The sequence below is a fragment of the Mus musculus genome, chromosome 1 (genome assembly GCF_000001635.26).
Source record: "Mus musculus strain C57BL/6J chromosome 1, GRCm38.p6 C57BL/6J".
Classification (NCBI taxonomy): domain Eukaryota; kingdom Metazoa; phylum Chordata; class Mammalia; order Rodentia; family Muridae; genus Mus; species Mus musculus.
In genome coordinates, this window is record NC_000067.6 from 151,240,531 (window position 1) to 151,259,226 (window position 18,696).

Here is an 18,696-nt window from a genome sequence, read left to right on the forward strand (position 1 = left end):
GATTCCCCGAGCTCAAAAAGCAGGGATTTGATGGAGACCTTCCATTTAGACTCACTTTCCGCATAATATCTGGCTGTGGGTCTCTGCATCTGTTCCCATCTGCTGTTGGAGGAAGCCTCTCTGATGATGACTGGATAAGGTTATTAATCAATGAGTATAGCAGGATACCTATAGAATCATTTTATTTATTTTTTTAATTCAGCAAGCAAGGTGTTGGGTTTTACTTTAGGTCTCTGGGCGATCTAGTCTCTGGTTCTTGATTACCTAAGCATTGTCGGGTGTGGGGTCCCTCTCATGGAGTAGGCCTTGGGTCAAATCAGGCTGCTATAACCTGTTCTATGCCACTATTGCCCTAACACATTATGCAAACAGGACAGATTGTGGGTCAAAGGTTTCGTGGCTGGATTGGTGTCCACATTTCTTTCAGCAGTCTGCAGAGTCCCTTCCACACCGAAGAAACTGTAATGTTGGGGTGAGGGCTCCACACAGGCACTAACTTGGCTTCTCCATGATCACTGATTTGTGTGGGATTGTCCTCAGCAATGGGGTTTCCACAGACAGTTTTCAGAGACCACCCCTTTGTCTCTGCAACAGCCTGGGTTATTAGGGGATCTCCGTGGGACCCACTTAGCCAACAACTCAATTGAATGCAACCTAGTCCTGACACTGGATGCCTCACCTGGCAACAAGAGATGGCCAGCTGAACTCTATATTCCCCATTACCAGGAGTCTTCGTTAAGCTCACCTTCATAGTCTAGGAACTCTCCACTGTACGAGGTCCTCCTTCATTCCCCCGCCCTGCAATGATTAATTTCACCATCTCTCCTCACTCTCTCTCCCTCCCCCCACATCCCTGTCACCTGATCCCCTGCTCCCATCCCCACCTTCCCCACAGTGCCCATAAAATTTATCCTATTTCTCCCTCCCAGGGGATCCCTGCCGCCCCCCAGTGCCCTCTTCTTTGGGTCTATGGACTGTAGCTTATTACTTAACAGATAATATCCACTCTGAGTACACACCATATTGCCTTTTGAAGATCAAGGGTTCTCACTTCAGAATTTTTTTCCTAATTCCATCCATTTACCTGCAAATGTCATGATTCCATTTGTTGTTGTTGTTGGGTTTGTTTTAGAGTGAACAGATAACACAATCTCTGAACAGCCCCCATGGCCTACATCTTATATGCTTCACTCCTGCTTCTCCATCCAAAAAGGCCATTTTTTGGTTTTGGGTTTGTTTTGTTTTACCACTGATATGCTTCACTCCTGCTTCTCCATCCAAAAAGGCCATTTTTTGGTTTTGGGTTTTGTTTTGTTTTACCACTGGGTTATACTCAGTTGGGTAAATGTATCACTATTTTTGTTGTCTGTTCTTCTGTTGAGGAACATCTAGGTTATTCCAGTTCCTGGCTCTTTTGAAGTAAACCACAATGAACATTGTTGAGCAAGTGTCCTTGCAGCGAGATGGAGCATCCTTTGGGTATATGCCCAAGGGTGGTATAACTAATCTTGAAACAGATTGATTCCCAACTTTCTGAGAAAAAAACATATTGATTTCCATAGTGGCTTTACAAGCTTGCACTCCCACCAGCATGGAAGAGTGTTCTTCTTGCCCCCATCCTCACCAGCAGGAGCTGTCACTCGCGTTATTGATCTTGGTCATTCTGACAGGTGTAAGATGAAATCTCCAAGTCGTTTTTATTTGCATTTCCCTGATGGCTATGGATGTTGACAATTTCTTTGTTTCTCGGCCATTTGAAATTCCTTTGTTGTGAATTCTGTTTAAATATGCTCCCCATTTTTAAATTGTGTGGTCTTTTTAAAATATGTAGTTTCTTGAGTTCTTTATATATTTTGGATACTAGTCCTCTATTGGGTGTGAAGTTGGAAAACTCTTTTCCCATTCTGAAGTCTGTTGCTTTGTCCAATTCATGGTGTCCCTTGTCTTACAAAAGTTGATTCTGTTTCATAAAGTCCCATTTATTAATTGTTGATCTTAGTGCCTGTGCTGTTGGTGTTCTGTTCAGAAACTTGCCTCCTGTACCAATAAGTTCAAAGCAGTTCCCCACTCTCTCTTCTCTCAGGTTCATTCTGTTTGATTTTAAGTTGACATCTTTGATCCACTTGGACTTGAGTTTTGTGCAGGGTGATTGATATGGTTCTTTACATTCCTCTACATCCCAACTAGCGTATTGACTAGCACCATTTGATGAAGCAGCTTTCCTTTCCCACTCTATATCCCTGGCTTCTTTATCAAAAATCAGATGTCCATAAGTGTGGATTTGTGTCTGGGGCTTCAGTTTTATTGCATTGATGAATGTGTCTGTTTTTATGTCAGTACCATGTGGTTTTTATTCCTATAGCTCTGTAGGACATCTTGAAATCAACTCTGGTGGGACTTCCAGCAGTTCCTTTATTGTTCAGGATTGCTTTAGCTAGCCTGAGTTTTTTTGTCTTTCCCTGTTAAGCTGAGAATTGTTCTTTCAATTCCTGTATAAAAAAAAAAAGTGTTAAAACTCTGATGGAGATTGTTTTGAATCTATAGATTGCTTTTGGTAGGATAGCCATTTTCACTATGTTAGTTCTACTGATCCATGAACATGGGAAATCTTTCCATCTTCTGGCCTGGCCCTATTTTCTAAACCTTAGTAAAATATATGTAAACATACCACACCAATCAATTTGAGAAATATATATCACCTGAAGATTTAGATCTACTGTAATGAAACAAAATTTTATCTAACTAGAATTAAGCATTTTATTAAGAATTAACTGAAGTTGGCTAAAACCTTGAAAGGCACCTTTGCATGTTTTGCATCTTGTCAAAAAGAACTCTAAGCACCTTTCTGTGGAAAATGCTCGCCCGCACCTCCCCCCCACCCCCCACCCCCAAATATACTATCTGGTGGAAACAAAAGCTATGAACTCAAGCCACTGGCCTCCGAACTCTCTGGAAGAAATACTCTACACTCACTTGAGAGAAAGGTTGTTTTCCTGCCAAAAGGCTGTGTTTTAATGACATATTGCACAACTAAAACACATTCACGGTCTACAGGCAAAACAGTTAACTAAGCAGAAGGAAGAAAGCTGATATCCTGCAATTCCCTATCTCAAAGATGAGAGCTTTTTTCTATCTTGCCTTCAATTAACCTTAGAGCAACAAATCTATTCCTCTCCCTGAGTACTTCATCAGACTACTTAAAATGGTGGATTTGTGTGTGTGTGTGTGCATTATTCCATTCTGTGTACCATATTAACCCTCCCCAAGTGTGCAGATTTCAGTCGCTTCCACTATCTTTGCCATTGTAATTATAGGGCCCTCACTGCAATGCCTATCAGATGTTTGCCTTGTGTATAGGCTGAGGTTGAACCTGAGTCTAGATCCCAGATGATCCTGTCAACACTTGTAGATGTGGAGTGCTGAGCCTCCTACATTAGAGGAGAGGGGAAGTCTTTCCAGCACTTTGAGCAGTGCATTGTATGGTCCATGTCTCTTGGAAGGAGAGAGGATCCAAAGATTGATGGGGAGGAGGGTTGGGAAGTATAATCCTCATGGAGTAAGCCCCAGGGCAGGTCTGACTTCCGGGATTGCTAATTAAAGAGCCTAGGTAGAGTGAAGGGCTGAACAGGGGAAACTGCTCTACAGGGGCCACTCCCCTCCTACCCAGCCATCCCAAAGCTTGCCCAATAGTTTGTGATCAGATGGGAGCCAGTCCCGGAGGCTGTGAACAAATATGTTCAACAACATTGTGTGTCATCGAGGCCAGAGAATGGTGCAAATTCTATTAAGGTTTCATCAAGTCTTTCTTTTTGCGTTTACTCCACACTCTGGTGGTTTTGTGAGCTAACCGTAGGCTACATTACAGCATTGGCATGTCTAAGTGCCACACATTGTTTGAATCTGTGCCCCCTTTCTGTTCCCCTTTGTAACTCAGCTTTCACCTTCATAGTCAGTGTCATCATAAAACAATAGGGTCACTTACCCTTTAAAAATTACAAACTCAGAATAGACTGTAGGGCGTACCTTCTCATTGCTCTGGAAGGGCAGCTTTATTTCTGCCCATCTATAGCCATTAGTCGACTCTATGCTCCTCAATCAGATACAGAAACCGCTGGAAACATTGGGAAGGTTCCCTGCCTTGTAAGACCTGCCCCAGTGATCTGAAACTATCGCCAAGAAATCCATTCTGGATTTTTTTTTTTTTCTGAAACAAGGGTCTCTGGTAGCCCAGGCTAGCCTTGAATTTGGCATGCAGCCAAGAATGACCAAGAATTTCTGGTCTTATTGCCGCCATCTTTAAGCTCTGGGACTACAGATGAGTCTTGAAACTTCTTCTTTCAGTCTCCAGACACCTCTTGAGAAACAGCAAGTGCATCCTAGAAGCTGTTAGATCCCTGAGAGTGTGGGAGGACAAGCTACCATCTTAGGGGGAGGAGTCTGAGAGGAGGAAGGTGAGATGGGGAGTGGGCAGGAACAAAGTCTCACAGGAGGACACACTTAACCTGTCCAAATGCAAACACTTTCCTAGCTGCTGCCCAACTTGTTACTCTGCTGCAGCGGAAATGTCCTTTCATTCACGCTCAAGCCAAAATGTTGATAAATCAGAACACCAGAGTTACCGTCACATCTTGCTAAAGCCAGGGGCGACGAAGCAGGGGCACTTTAGTGGAGGAGTGGGCAGAAATACATCCTGCTGCACTGCACTGTGTCCAGGCTCTTCTGTTCTGTGGGTTCTCCGTGTATTTCCTTCCCAGATTGCACCACATCCCTTTCATTCAAAGCTGAAACTTCTGATCAAAATGTTGCAAGCATTCAGAGATCAAAAGAAGGTTCGCAGTGGCTCAACCATCCAGCAGTAATGCAACCCCCACAATCCCGTGTCCCCAGCACAGAGTGGAACACTTGGAAACGGAGGTTTCATCGAGGAACCGTCACACTCCACCACTTCCGGTAAGCTTAGTCGCTCTTTGGGCTGGCCCAGAGAGAAGCTGTGAGGGAGAGAACTGACCATCTGAGTATCCCTCACCCCCACCCCGCCTTTGTTGTCCTTCATGAGAATCCTCCCCAGACGCTGTATCCCACATGATCAGCTTAACAACAGCATCGTAGGAATCTGCTTTTCCCGTTTTGTCAATGAGACTGTTGAAGATGGGGGAAAGGCTTCAGGGGCTGGTAAAATGGTTTAGAGCATAAAGGGGCCTGCTACCAATGCTACCAAGCCTGCCAGCCTGAGTTCCATCCCTGGAACACACATACATGATAGGAGGAAAGACCAATCCCTGGAAGTTGTCCTCTGACCTCCACGTGTGCACACACACACACAAGCACACTCACACAGACACACCAATGGTAATAATGTAAAAAAAAAAAAAAAGGTTTTTACATACTGTATAAATTAAACAGTACAGGAATTTGTTTTCTTGCCCCTACCCCCACCCCTCATCTTGTCATGCAGCCCAGAGTGGCCTGGAACTCTGGCTTCCACTCCCTCAGCCTCCTGAGTGTTTCAATCGAACCTTTGCCCTGAGCAGCTTTTCTGCTGTGAAGACGTCCACTCAGTGATCTCTTTTGTTGCCAAGGTCTCCTTTTCTTCCAACTCCCCTTGACTTTGCAGTCTGCCTCTCCAAAGCTAGCCACATTCTGAACTACTGGTATGAATAATGACTATGCAAGACACAGACCAAGGTAAGGAAGATGGCCTCCATTATCATCAGATGGCAAACCATGCAGTCAGGTGCATGGGGACTCTGAGCAGCAGGCCCTGAGTAGGGCCCAACCTAGTGACTCATCTGCTGTTCCCCCAGGCCCAGGGAGAGCATATGGTGTTAGCTGCTATGGCAGGCATTGCCTGGGTTTCCTATCTGAAGCAGGCACACAGTAACTTTTCCTTTGTTTTAGTAACACCACCACCAACAGTAACTACACAGCTTACTGGATACTGACTCTCTCATGTTGTCATTATCTAAGACAGAGAGAAACAGTAGCACAGAAGCGTTAGTTTACTAAGGTCACACAGTCAAGCAAGAGGAAAACCTAGTATTTGAACTGAGAACTTGGACTGTGGAGCACTCGGCTTGTCCCTGTTTTGACCTGTCTTTGGGAGGCAGCATGGTTTGGCTCCACCACTCTCGGGGCCCGAGCTCCGTTGTGACGAGGGCAGGTTAATCTCTCTGCACTCGGTTGCCTCCTATTCAAAATAGAGATAAGCCATGAAAATTCTAACCAAAGTAACATGGATCCTGGTTCTGTTTCTTTTTCTTCTTGAAGGGCTAGGACTAAAGCTACATCAGCCTGTGCTAATGAAATTCTCTTGAAAATAAGTCTTGCGTCAAGAGTGTGCATTAATTGGTACTTCTAATTTAAAATTATCCTTGGGGAGGGGCCCTAAAGAGATGACCCAGCAGTTAAAAGCACTCACTGCGGGCTGGTGAGATGGCTCAGTGGGTAAGAGCACCCGACTGCTCTTCCAAAGGTCTGAAGTTCAAATCCCAGCAACCACATGGTGGCTCACAACCATCTGTAACAAGATCTGACGCCCTCTTCTGGAGTGTCTGAAGACAGCTACAGTGTACTTACATATAATAAATAAATCTTAAAAAAAAAAAAAAGCACTCACTGCCCATCCAGAAGGCCCAATTCTAATCTCCAGAACCCACAATGGACAGCTCACACGCCTGCAACTGCAGCTCCAGGGAATGGAACACCCTCTTATGGCTTTTGCAGGAACCCGCAGACACGTGGCATACACACACAGACAAAGACACGTGAAAAGAAAAAAAAAGGACTTAAAAAAGAAGCAGGGGAGCTATACTTCTGCTTTGTCCTGCAGCAAAAGCCTAACTCAAAAGCTCATTTTCACCGCCTCTCAAAAAATATCCCTACTGATTGCTTATTGACATCCCATCTTCATTGACCCCTGTTGCCGAAGTATCTCAGTCCCTTCGGCAGACTTGATGGGTAACTTGAAATTCATGCTTAGTTTCTTGTTCAGGCATATAGCAACAGTTCTCATGAATTGGTCCTTGTTAAAGTTCCCAGAGGCCTTAAGGTATAGGTGGTCCCATCAAAACTGTATTTCTTGGTTTTTCTGCAGGGAGTCTTCTTAGGCTGGGCTGGGAATGTTCCTAGCTGATTGGCAGGAAATAACATTCTACCTCATTCAGTACTTTTCAAGAGATGTTGCTTCTTTGCCTGGGCTGTGAGTGCTATACTAATCCTTTCCATCGCCACACGGCATTTTCCTTCTGAACCTAACCCCATGCTCTGTGCTGGTTACATTTGGCTCAAGTGCACAGTCTCTGAATACTTATAGTGACCACCATACAACTGTTTTCTATCTGTCTGGTCAGCAGACTTTCATTTGTGGCAATGCAAAAAGAAAAGGAAAAAAATATGAGCCCAATCCAGACTCCATACAAGTGAGCTTCAATTACCAGGATCTAGGAGGCGCTGGTTGTTCCAGACTGGTGTGGACTCATTACCTCTGTTTGAAATGCATTTGTGGTTAAAAAAAGCTTCCCTTACTTGAGGATTATTTGCTAAAGCTGTGAGACCCGCCAGCCTTGAGAAACCCCTCTTTCTCTAGGTAAAGGACGAAAGGAAGACGGAAGGCATTCCTAGCCTGTGTGAGTTTTTATTCTGCTCACAGATGAATAAACAAGACTTGGGGTTGGCTCTATAATTGTCCACTAAAATAATTGTCCGAAGGGGGATGTCTTAGTTAGGGTTTTACTGCTGTGAACAGACACCATGACCAGGACATTTAACTGGGGCTGGCTTACAGGTTCAGTCCATTATCATCAAGGTGGGAACATGGCAGCATCCAGGCAGGCATGGTGCCGGAGGAGCTGAGAGTTCTACATCTTCATCTGAAGGCTACTAGCAGAATACTGGCTTCCAGGAAGCTAGGATGGGGGCCTTAAAGCCCACACCCACAGTGACACACCTACTCCAACAGGGCCACACCTTCTAATAGTGTCACTTTCTGGGTGGTGCACATAAAAACCACAACAGGGGATACTAAAGAAAGACTTGAAAGTATGCGTCCCAGGTGTTTATGTTATACTAACCATAGGGTAATGGTAATCTCGGCCACGTTCTCAGAAGCTTCTATTTGCAGTTCATGCTGAGACTCATAACTGGTCCTGAGAATGAGTGACAGCTAAATGCTTACCCTTAAGCAGGACATCTAGATCACTCTTTCCAGGGGCCAGGAAACACTACAGTGGACTGAATGGGAAGAAGATAAAAGTCAGAGGGTGAGGAGGAGCGATGTGAGACACTGTCTCTAGAACATAGCATGGATATTTCACACATAGCAGCTGCCGTTGCCTGTACGAGACAGGCCTTTCAGCATCCTGCGTTGAATGGGGACAGGTACATGAGACACTACACTTATTCTCTGAAGAGCTATGCTATGGGCAGCTAGTAGCTGCTGAGGAATAAGAAGCCTCTTTCTTCAGTAGTGTAGCCGCTGGTAAGTTACTCATCCTCCTCCAGTAAGTAGCGCCCATCCACGTTCATGCAAGCAGCCCTAATGAAATGTGTGACTCCGTGTGTCACACAGACACAAAATGACTGTAGGACTTGTTGAGAAATGGGGGGGGGGGGGGGTATTGGGAAGGGTGTGAGTGAAGAGTAAAGGAGGTGGAGAGGGGTAAAATGACTAAAATTATATGTGTGTAGGAAACTGTTCAAAAATTAGAACAGTTTATGATGGTCATTTTTTTTAAGGAACCTGAAAATGTAAGACCTTTAGGGAAGGGAAAGAGGCTCGGGGAAGCAGGTAGAAAGAGGAAGGGGACAGAGCATGGAAATGGGGGGGAACAGGATCAGGTCACAATGAATGCATGCATGGAAACATTGTGGTGAAGTCCCATTAATTTGTACAATTAACATACAGTAATCATTGTAATTTTTAAAAGGTTTGTAAGCCAAGTGGTAGGGGTACATGCCTTTAATGGCAGCATCCAGGAGGCAAAAGCAGGCAGATCTCCAAATTTATGGCGAGTGTGATGTACAGAGCCAGGATAGCCAGGGCTACACAGAAAAACCCTGTTCAGAAAATAAAAAGTCTATAAACCTGATGTACTATGGAAACAAAATATCCAGCTTGAAACATGAGACTGAAACAATACATTCTTTTTAAAATAATAGCTGTGAGGCTAGAGAGATGCCCCCATGGTTAAGAGCAAGTACTGCCTGTGGAGAAAACCCAAGTTCAGTTTCCCAGCACCCAAGTCTGGCAATTCCTAACCACCTGTACCAGTGCCTCCACACATCCTTCTTCTGGGTTCTCCTGAACTCTGAAGCACCTGAACACATGTGAACACACACACAGACACACACACAGAGATAAAAAATTTAGAAATACTTTTTAAAAAGAGTAAAAATAATTATCATAAGCAGTGCATAATGGTACACACTTATAATAGCAGCATTTGGTAGAAGGAGGAAAAGGACTTCAAACTCAAGGTCAGCCTATACTACATAGCAAGAAATGTTAATAACTTGATAAACATAATGATCTAAAAGAAATGATAGTAATTTGGGGAGGGGCTCCTCAAAACGTAGAATTATGTTAAGTAAGCCCCTCCAGTAAGTCCACCAGTGAATCCATAAACCTGTCTGTGAATTAGATCCTCGGGGTCGTCCTGTTGTGTAAGAACAATGTTAGACCAATAGAAAACCCACTGCAAAAAAAAAAAAAAAAAAAAAAGAAAGAAAGAAAACCCACTGCAGACAGCTCCAGTGGCTAATCAATGTAGGCTTTTTATGGTGAAGACAGGCTTTGAACCCAGGCTCTGTCTAGCTCTTGAGGCCAGCTGCTTAAGCCTCTGTCTGCTGACTTCTAGAAACTGTAATGTTTGTTGGTAAAGTCTAGCCTAGACATGCGGTTTCAAGAAACAGATTCTTTCAAGATCTCAAGACAAACATTTGTTAAATTAAAAACATTAAGGAAGCTGAAGTCCAACAAACTCCTCGCGGCAGGGGACAGGGGACAGGTCCCGGCTTTTGCTGACTCTTACCTTAAAGCCCTGGTTCTAAGTATTTAGTGTTCGGGTCTCTCATGTTGGTTCCTTCTGAAGCTACTCATTTATATAGGAGTCCTTGTTAAATGAAGTAGGATTCCTTAAAACTCCTCGAATTCAGTCGTCCTTGCTCCATCCCGGAAGTTGCCTTACTCATCGAAATTGCCCTATGGAGGGTTCAATATGGCCATATATTCTTCACAGCTCCTACCTTAAGTAGGTGGCGTCTATTTTCCCACCTCCTTGGATCTGGGGTGACTTTGAGAGTTATGGGATCACGGGATATAGCAGAAGCAGCATCACGTGACTCCCCACCCCTCCACCCTAGAAGCCCTGCTGCTTCTGCTTTCACTCCCGGTGGAAAGAAAAGAACCTCGCACAGCTGCGACAGGAGCAAAGCCATCTGTGACCCGACAGCCAGCAACCGCAAACAGTTGCAGACCAGAGATGAGTCACGAACCATCCTTCTGAGCTCTGACTGAACTGCCAAACCGAAGAACAGTGACCAACAGATGGCTGTCCTTTTCAGCCAGTAAGTTTGGAGGAGGTTTGTAACATAGTACAGCCCTAACACATGCCGGTTCATCTTTCCTTCCCAGAGTGCCCACTACACACTTGTTAACTGCGATCCAAAAATCACTCCCCAGGAAGCTTTCCCGGATGGAAAAAGGCAGCCTCCTACACAAAGTTAGCCTCCCTCAAAGCACAGAAGGGGGGCCCTGTCTAACATGGTTCTGAGGGCACAGAGACCCCTCCTTCTCCTCCAGCTCTCTCTTGCGCGCGCTCTCTCTCTCTCTCTCTCACACACACACACACACACACACAGAGTCTTCCCCATGCGGAGATGCTCAGGACTTTTCAAAGCCCAGTTACTTACAAAATAACACAAATGTCTGTATCATTTAGGTTTCTATTGTTGTGGTAAATACCATGACCAAAAGCAATTGCGGAGGAAAGGATTTATCTCACTGTACAGCTTACAGTCCATAATGAAGGCAAGTCAGGGCAGGAACCTGAAGGTAAGAACTGAGGCGGAAGCCATAGAGGAGTGCTGCTTGCTCCTCGAGGCCTGCTTTCTTAACCTGCTTTCTTATACAATCCTGGACAACCTGCCAAGGGGTGGCACTGGCTTGAGCCTAGGACACCAATCACGAATCAAGAAAACGCCCCCACAAGCTTACCTACAGGCCGGTATAGTGGAGACATTTTCTCAGCTGTTTCTCTTCTCCCAGAAAGCTCTAGCTTGTACCAAGTTAGCAAAAACTAACCAGTACAATGCCCGTTAAAATTTTAAGAGTCACTCACAGAGAGAACAAGCTGTGTCAATTTAGGCTCAGGTCCCTTGACCCAGTCCGTGGGTCAGTCAACAGGGTCTGCAAGAGAGCATGGGGGCTGAGGGGTAAGAGACACGAAGAATAGAAACAAAACAGGTGATCAAAGATCAAGTCTCGTTTATTAGCAGGCAACTATGGGTATATATGCACTCGCTGGGGAGTGCAGCTGGAGACACTTAACCACAGGTCCTGGATGCAGAGGGGAAAACCAAGATGTTATCAGTGTGTTCAGCTGTGGTGGGCTTTTCGCTAAAACATCATGCTAGGAAGACAAGTCTCTCGTCAGGGTGGAAAAGTACCACCTGTAAGTAAATAGCCCGAGATGGCTGCAGAGATGATAGCCGCTTTCCGTTAGGAGTCGGCTCCCAACAGTCCCTCTCATAGGAGGGACAACACTTCACATTTTAAAGAGCCATAGAATTCCATAATGCAAGTCATTGTGCAATGACTCAAAGAGACAGCAACAGCGTCTTTCTTCTCCAGGGTGGTGAATAACGTGAGACTGAAGGTAAAAGCAAACATTGCTGTCCTGCTAAATGAATATAGAAAAGCCGTGCTTCCTAACAACTCATAGACTCTGCTCTACTCACAGATCAGGGCTTTGCTCAGCCATCATCAAAGGGGCTTCCTCCTCAGCAGACGGGAACAAATACAGAGACCCATAATGTCTCTGCCAGACATTAGGCAGAGAGTGAGAGAGCAGGGAACACTCTGCTCCAGAACAGACCCCTTCATCTAATCCCTTTTCCCGGGACCCCAGCAACTCTGCAGAGGAGGAGACAGAAAGAATGCAAGAGCCAGAGAGAATGGAGGACACCACAGAACCAAGGCCTACTAGGCCCAATAAGGCCAGTGCAGAAACAAACTCACAGAGACTGCGGCAGCGTGCACGGGGAATGCACAGGTTTGTGCCAGGTGGAGCTCTATTGCTGAGAGCGCAAGTAGACACGCTCCTCACCCTAACCCAGAAGCTATCTCTGATTAATAGCCACTTGCAAATGAAAAATTTGTTTTTTCCAAGGAAGTCTCACTGAGGAAACAAACCACTCTTAAGGGCAGGCTACAGGCACCTTTAGGGCTTTTTTTAAACTCATAATGTTAAGTTAGGGCTTTTTTTTTTTTAACTTTATAGGTCCTTTGCTTCCTGGTTGGAACTTTTTAGTGTGTGTGTGTGTCTGTGTGTGTCTGTGTGTATGCACGTCTTTGTGCATGTATGTGTGTCTGTGTCTCTGTGTGTGTATATGCATGTGTCTTTGTGTATATGTGTATTTGTCTCTCTGTATGTGTCTTTGTATGTGTGTGCACGTGCACACTTATATGCATTTCTTGAGCTTTTACTTTGGCTCTTTTTCTTGCTTGATTGTTTTGCTATATTCTGATTTGTTTGTTTTTTATGTAACTTGCTGTATTTTATTTTACTATTATTTCTTAGAGCCCTGCTCGTTTGGGGTTTTTCCCCTAAGGAGAGAGAAAGGAAGTGTGTTGCTCTGGATGGGAGGGGGTTCGTGGGGAAACTGAGAGGAGTAGGAGGAGGGGAAATTATAATCAGAATATATTTTACAAAAAAAAATAAACATTTCAATAAATGAAAAAAAAAAGGATCTTTTTGTGGGGAAAGTGAAGTGTCCTTATGTGGTTTATATGGTGTCACGTGCCCTGTTGGACCTGATCTGCAGTTGCTATTTCATACCACGGCATGAGCGTTTCTTTAATTAGAAGCTGTCATTCCTTGGACTCCCTCCTCCTGTAGCTATGTGTTTAGATTGTCTAAGAAAACAGAGGTATCTCAAGCAAATATCAGCTCCTCGCATCTTAGTATGAATGGATTTAGATAATTTTTTTGTTTGCTTGGTTTTTTTTTGTTTTTGTCTTTTGAGACAGGATTTCTCTGTATAGCCCTGGCTGTCCTGGAACTCACTTTGTAGACCAGGCTGGCCTCGAACTCAGAAATCTGCCTACCTCTGCCTCCGGAGTGCTGGGACTAAAGGCGTGCGCCACCACATCCGGCTAGATAATTTTTTCTCAAGTAAAAAATAACAAAAGTGAATAAGGAAAAGGCCCTACTCAAAATAAATTAAAAAAAAAAAAGACCAGTGAACACTGAGCTTAACAAAATATGCTGAGGTTTTGAATAATCATATAGAATATGGTGATGCGAGAGACTGAGAAGTTAGTTCTGGAGGGAGCTCGCAAAAGCTTTGCAAACAGTGCATGGTCAGAGATCTGGGTACTCCTTGGTAGCCTGTCAGTTCGCTGACTTCTAACTTTTCAGATATTAAGACTGATTCTGAAAACATTTGCAACATGGAGACAAAGTTCCTGTACTCTCTCCATCTGGAACAGAGCAGTTCTGCCAAGTGGAAACCAGGCTGGCCACACCTTGGATGGGCAACTGCTGAGGGTTTCCTGGCCACTGCAGGTTTTGGGGAGGGGGAGCCTGGAGTGCCTAGACCGGCAAGGATGGGGCAAGAAAGTATGAGCACGAAAGGCCAGAAGAAGCCTGGCATCATCTCTGTCTCCCAGGGACCAGCCCTGCTGCTCCTGGATCCATCAAAGCCTCGCTGTGCATTCCCATGCTACATGCAACACAGCATACCAATGCCTCTCTCCCGGGCTCACCTCTCCCTCCAGTAAGTTCCTGAAGCCACCCACAGTCGGGGTACTAGAGAGCAGCGCAGAGAGTAGATTGCCAACAAGCCAAAATAAAAATGCCCCCAAATCAAAACACAAACCAAAACAGCCTTGAAGTCATTGCCCCAGAGATATCTTAAAAGCTTGAAGCCTGGATTACAGTCCTAACTTTATAGTACCCTTGACCTTGCTACTGTGTGTGTATTGCATCCAAAACTAGAATGCACTTCCAGGGCTGAGGACGCCACTGGTGGCGAGCATTTCTTTGTCATGTACAAAGCCCTAGGCTCAGTTCCCAGCACCATGAAATGACGGAAGAAAAGAAGAGAGAGAATTCGAATGGACAGAAAGAATCAACCAGGTCTGGGTGTGAGAGGAGGAAGTTCTCGCCAAGGGATCGGAGATATTTGAAAGCCAGCAAAAAGAGGAGTGGGATAGACCACTGAATTGACAGTGTGACACTAACTAGAGTCCTCTGTTCATTCTTCTAGTGACTTGTATTGTTCAACCATCTTCCTGTTAAGGTTTTATGTACTTAAGGATGGTTCTACTTTGTTTGTTTTTGGGTTTTGTTTTGTTTTGTTTTTGTTTTTGTTTTGGTTTGGTTTGGCTTTTTTGAGACATGGTTTCTCTGTATAGCCGTGACTGTCATGGAACGCACTTTGTAGACCAGGCTGGCCTCGAACTCAGAAATCCACCTGCCTCTGCCTCCCGAGTGCTGGAATTAAAGGCATGTGCCACCACGCCCAGCTTGGTTCTACTTTTTAGCAGTACATTCTTCCCACAGGACTTGGAAGAGCACATCCGAGATCACCCAAGGGACCTTTGAGATGGTCAGAGAAAAGACTCCACCCCAGGCTTACACCCTCATCTCACCACACATAAAGTTGCAGTGTGCGAAACACAACTCCTCCAGTGAGGTCTTCATCAAAGCAGCCAAGACATTGGAACCAGCAGAAACGGACGGACGTTCTGTAGGGATTTCAAAAGGCTGAACAGGAAGAACCAGAGAGAGGTGCAGGGCTTGACACTGCCCCAGGCATTTGGCATTAAGCTGTGTACATTAGAGATTATGGCAGAGACCTTCAAGAAGCATGCAGAGTGGAATTGAAAACCCGGTCACCTGACACTTGCACTGCTAAAGGGAAGAAGAAATGGGGTGTAACTGAGCTCAGGCAGGTCAGACTGCATGCCAACCAGGTGGCAGAGCATCTGAGTTTGGGGAGAGAGAATGCTCCAGAGGAGTTGGAGAAAAGCAGGGATTGAAAAATTCCCAAAACTTCCATCTGCATTTAGAAGACTGGATATTTGCTTACTGTTTGTTTGTTTTTTTAAGATTTATTGTTATATGTAGGTATACTGTAGCTGTCTTCAGACACACCAGAAGAGGGCATCGGATCTCATTGCAGATGGTTGTGAGCCACCATGAGGTTGCTGGGATTTGAACTCAGGATCTTTGGAAGAGCAGTCAGTGCTCTTACCCGCTGAGCCATCTCACCAGCCCTGGTTTTTGTTTTTATTTGCGCTATTGTTATATACGGAGGCACTTGCCCCGGTGCTGGACTAGAAGTCAGGGACTATCTTTTTCTGAGCCAATTCTCTTCTTCCACCTTTGTTTGCTTCATTTTGTTTTGTGTTGAAAGCAGGGCCTCTCTTGTTTCTGCCCTGCTTTGTCCTGCTGTCTGGTCCTTGAGCTTCTGGAAGATTCTTCTCTCTCTGACTCCCTTCTCACCAAGGCATCACAGATGCAGCGCATTATGCCTGTCTTTTTATGCAGCTTCAGGGCATTAGACTCAGCCAGGCTTCCATAGTAAGCAAACCCTCTCGTCCACTGTGCTACCATCAGCTCCTTATAGGTTTAACTCAGGACCGACTTCTAACAGCTATCTGACTGGCACAGTAGCCCAGAGCTCTCCATTCGGTTTCACTTTTCTCTCCAACTCAGTATTTGCTCCTGGAAAAGCTAACTTGAACCACTATCCTGAAGCATCCATCAACAATGTGGGAAAGACCACAGCCTGAGCATTTCAGGAATACAAATTGCGCAGAGAGAGAGAAAGATGACAAGGAGTCCTCGTTCACAACCGTCTCCCTTTCTGTACCTCAATCAATTGTTCATCTTTTTGGTTTTTAATGTAAAGCAGAATTTTGCAAGCCAAAGGCATAAATAAAAACTAAAGAAAGGCTTTGGAAAGAGTGGCACATGCCTTTAATTTCAGCACTCAGGAAGCAGAGGCTAGTAGATCTCTGTGAGTCAAGGCCAGCCTGTTCTACACAGGGAGTTCCAGGACAGCCAGGGCTATACAGAGAAAACCTGTCTCAAAAAGAGAGAAACAAAGAGAGAGGCAAAGAAAGAGAGCAGTAGGAAGAAAGAAAAGGGGGGAGAAAATATTAAAAGACAAAAAAGAGTAAGGAAATATTTGAAGTGTATTTCAAAAACAATTCAGTAATATCAGATCCCTTTTCATTAAATAAATGCCCATCTTTACTGGCTTTTAATAATTGCTACAAAGAGCCATAAAGGCAGTATTTGTTTGTGTTAATGGTCAACATAAATGGTCTGACTAAAATGCTCTGCTTCATAGCCAGCCAAAGAACACGACAGCAGTGCCCACCCAGCGCTGTCCATAGAGGGGTCCAGTACTCATTTACACATGGACTTAAACTGAGGCCTTGGGTGTTTGTCTTAAAGTAACTCAGCAAAGTAGCTTTTTTTTTTTTAACGTGCAAGTTGAAGACACACAGTAAGAGAATAAAGATGAAAGCCCCTTAACCTTATGACGAATGTCACAGCTGTCTCCCAAATGTCAGTAGCTGCTCCCTCCCGCCCCACATGTCTTCACAGAGCCATTCTTGCCCAAGGCTTGTTACAGGAAGGTAATGTTTTCTACTCCAAAGGAATACTGGATTACGACTTTAGGATTAACAAATAAATCACTTACCACTATTCTTATTTTTACTAAATGCTAGGCAAATTAACAATTCAATTGTATTAAATAGGTACACATATCTTTAAAAAATTCCCATTATGCACTTCAGGTATGTTTGGTTCTGGCAGCCAATCTCTCTGGCCTGAGATGACTGAAGCAACATCTGGGCATTGTGGGCATTTGTGATGTTGTAAGGAATACAGGATTTGTGGAGGGGGGTATATGTTTGTTTGATTGGTTGGTTGGTTTGGTTGGTTTGGTTTGGTTTGGTTTGGTTTTTTTTTTGGGGGGGGGGTCCAAGACATGTGTAGCCCTAGTTGTCGTAGAACTCACTCTGTAGCTCTGACTAGCCTGGAACTCACAGAGAACCGTCTGACTCTGCCTCCTGAATGCTTGTATTAAAAGTATACACCCTCATACCCAGCTAACATCTGTTATTTCTTTAAAATGTTAATACTTTTTTAAACAGCAGTAGGGAGTACTCAAAAAAAATTATACTTGCTTTAAAGATAATAAAGACAAATAAGCATGAAAGAACTTTTGAAATGTTTTAGTATTCAGTATCTTGGAGGATTTGAGCTATTAGAGGAACTTGTATAGACCCTCCCTCCTGGAAGGTTAGAGCCAGACTACAAGGGATGCGTATTTCCCAGCTCTCCATGGCTTCAGGCAGCTCGGTTACACAAACCTTTGTTTTCCCACCTTACATTCCTCCTGTGGCTGCCCCAGTAATCTGCCAAATGGCTTCTCTGGAACTCCTGCTCCTTCAAGGATGACCTGACACCTCCTGGAACATGAGGTGAGGCCACCTCCAACGCACGGCTTTCTCGTCTGTCTTCTACCACTGCTGACTCATTCCCAGGGCTCCAGTGCACCCTACTTGTGCCTCCCCAGGAATCCCAGGCCTCCCCTTTTTGATCACAGCACAAGCTCTGATTCTTTATGAGCTTTCTGAACTAGTGGGGACAGGACCCCTGTCCAGTGTGGATTGCTCTGTTTTCAAATCCTTTATGGAGGTCCTCTTCAGAGCTGTGGCTTGTGACGCAACGACAAATGGGCACATTGATCTCAGAAGGTTCCTGTGACTTGTGGATTAGTCAGCTGAGTGCTTTTTCTGCTCAGATAAGCCGTATGTATTAGATGGTTTGGGGCTTTGGGGATGAGATGTACTAAAACCATTGTAATGTTTCCTCCTAATACAGCAGAGAATGAGAGTTAGGCTGTAAAAGCGGATCTACCAAAATACCAGCATTTTACCTCGTTCCTGCTTTGCATCTTTAACTCCTGCTTCCCATCTGCTGGAACCACACACTGAAGCAGGGCTGGCAGTGGTACACGCCTGCAGTTCCCGCACTAAGGGGCTGAGGCTCAAGCAGAGCAAACTTGAGGCTACATAGCAAGGTGTGACCTTGCCTGGGCTGCATAGAAAACGTCTGTCTCACAAAACAAAACACAAACAGAAGGAGACCACAGTGGCTCTCATAATCTAATCGGAGATAAGGGAGGTCAGTGTGGATTTGCTGCGCTGTATGTTGCTCCATAGACTATATCGTCTCCTCGCTTGTTCAGTTCTACATTTCAATGTTTTCAATTTATTGTCCAGCATTCCTCATCAGGAGATCAAAAGGAACAATTACAAAGTGTGGCCTTTGGCAAGTTCCTCCTCTGGTCCTGAGGATGGTGCTTGCTTCTCTCCAAGCCTCCTTTATTAAATGCACCTCAGCAGAAGTGCCTGCACAAATTTCTCAAAAACACCACACCCTTTAAAAT

The 18,696-nt window shown here is 44.7% G+C and overlaps 1 long non-coding RNA gene across 4 annotated transcripts; it reads right to left on the reverse strand.

The window, feature by feature from the left end:
• Window positions 1-1,070: 1,070 nt before the first annotated feature.
• Window positions 1,071-10,794, reverse strand: Gm46162. 4 transcript variants are annotated; one of them, XR_001779478.2, is made up of 3 exons: window positions 10,029-10,791; window positions 8,070-8,229; window positions 1,071-2,489 (listed from the first exon to the last, which is right to left on the reverse strand). It is a non-coding gene; the product is annotated as a predicted gene, 46162 (long non-coding RNA). The 4 variants fall into 4 exon arrangements; XR_001779477.2 differs by having other exon boundaries at window positions 8,070-9,054; window positions 10,029-10,785; XR_001779479.2 differs by lacking the exon at window positions 8,070-8,229 and having other exon boundaries at window positions 10,029-10,794.
• Between the last annotated feature and the right edge of the window lie 7,902 nt (window positions 10,795-18,696).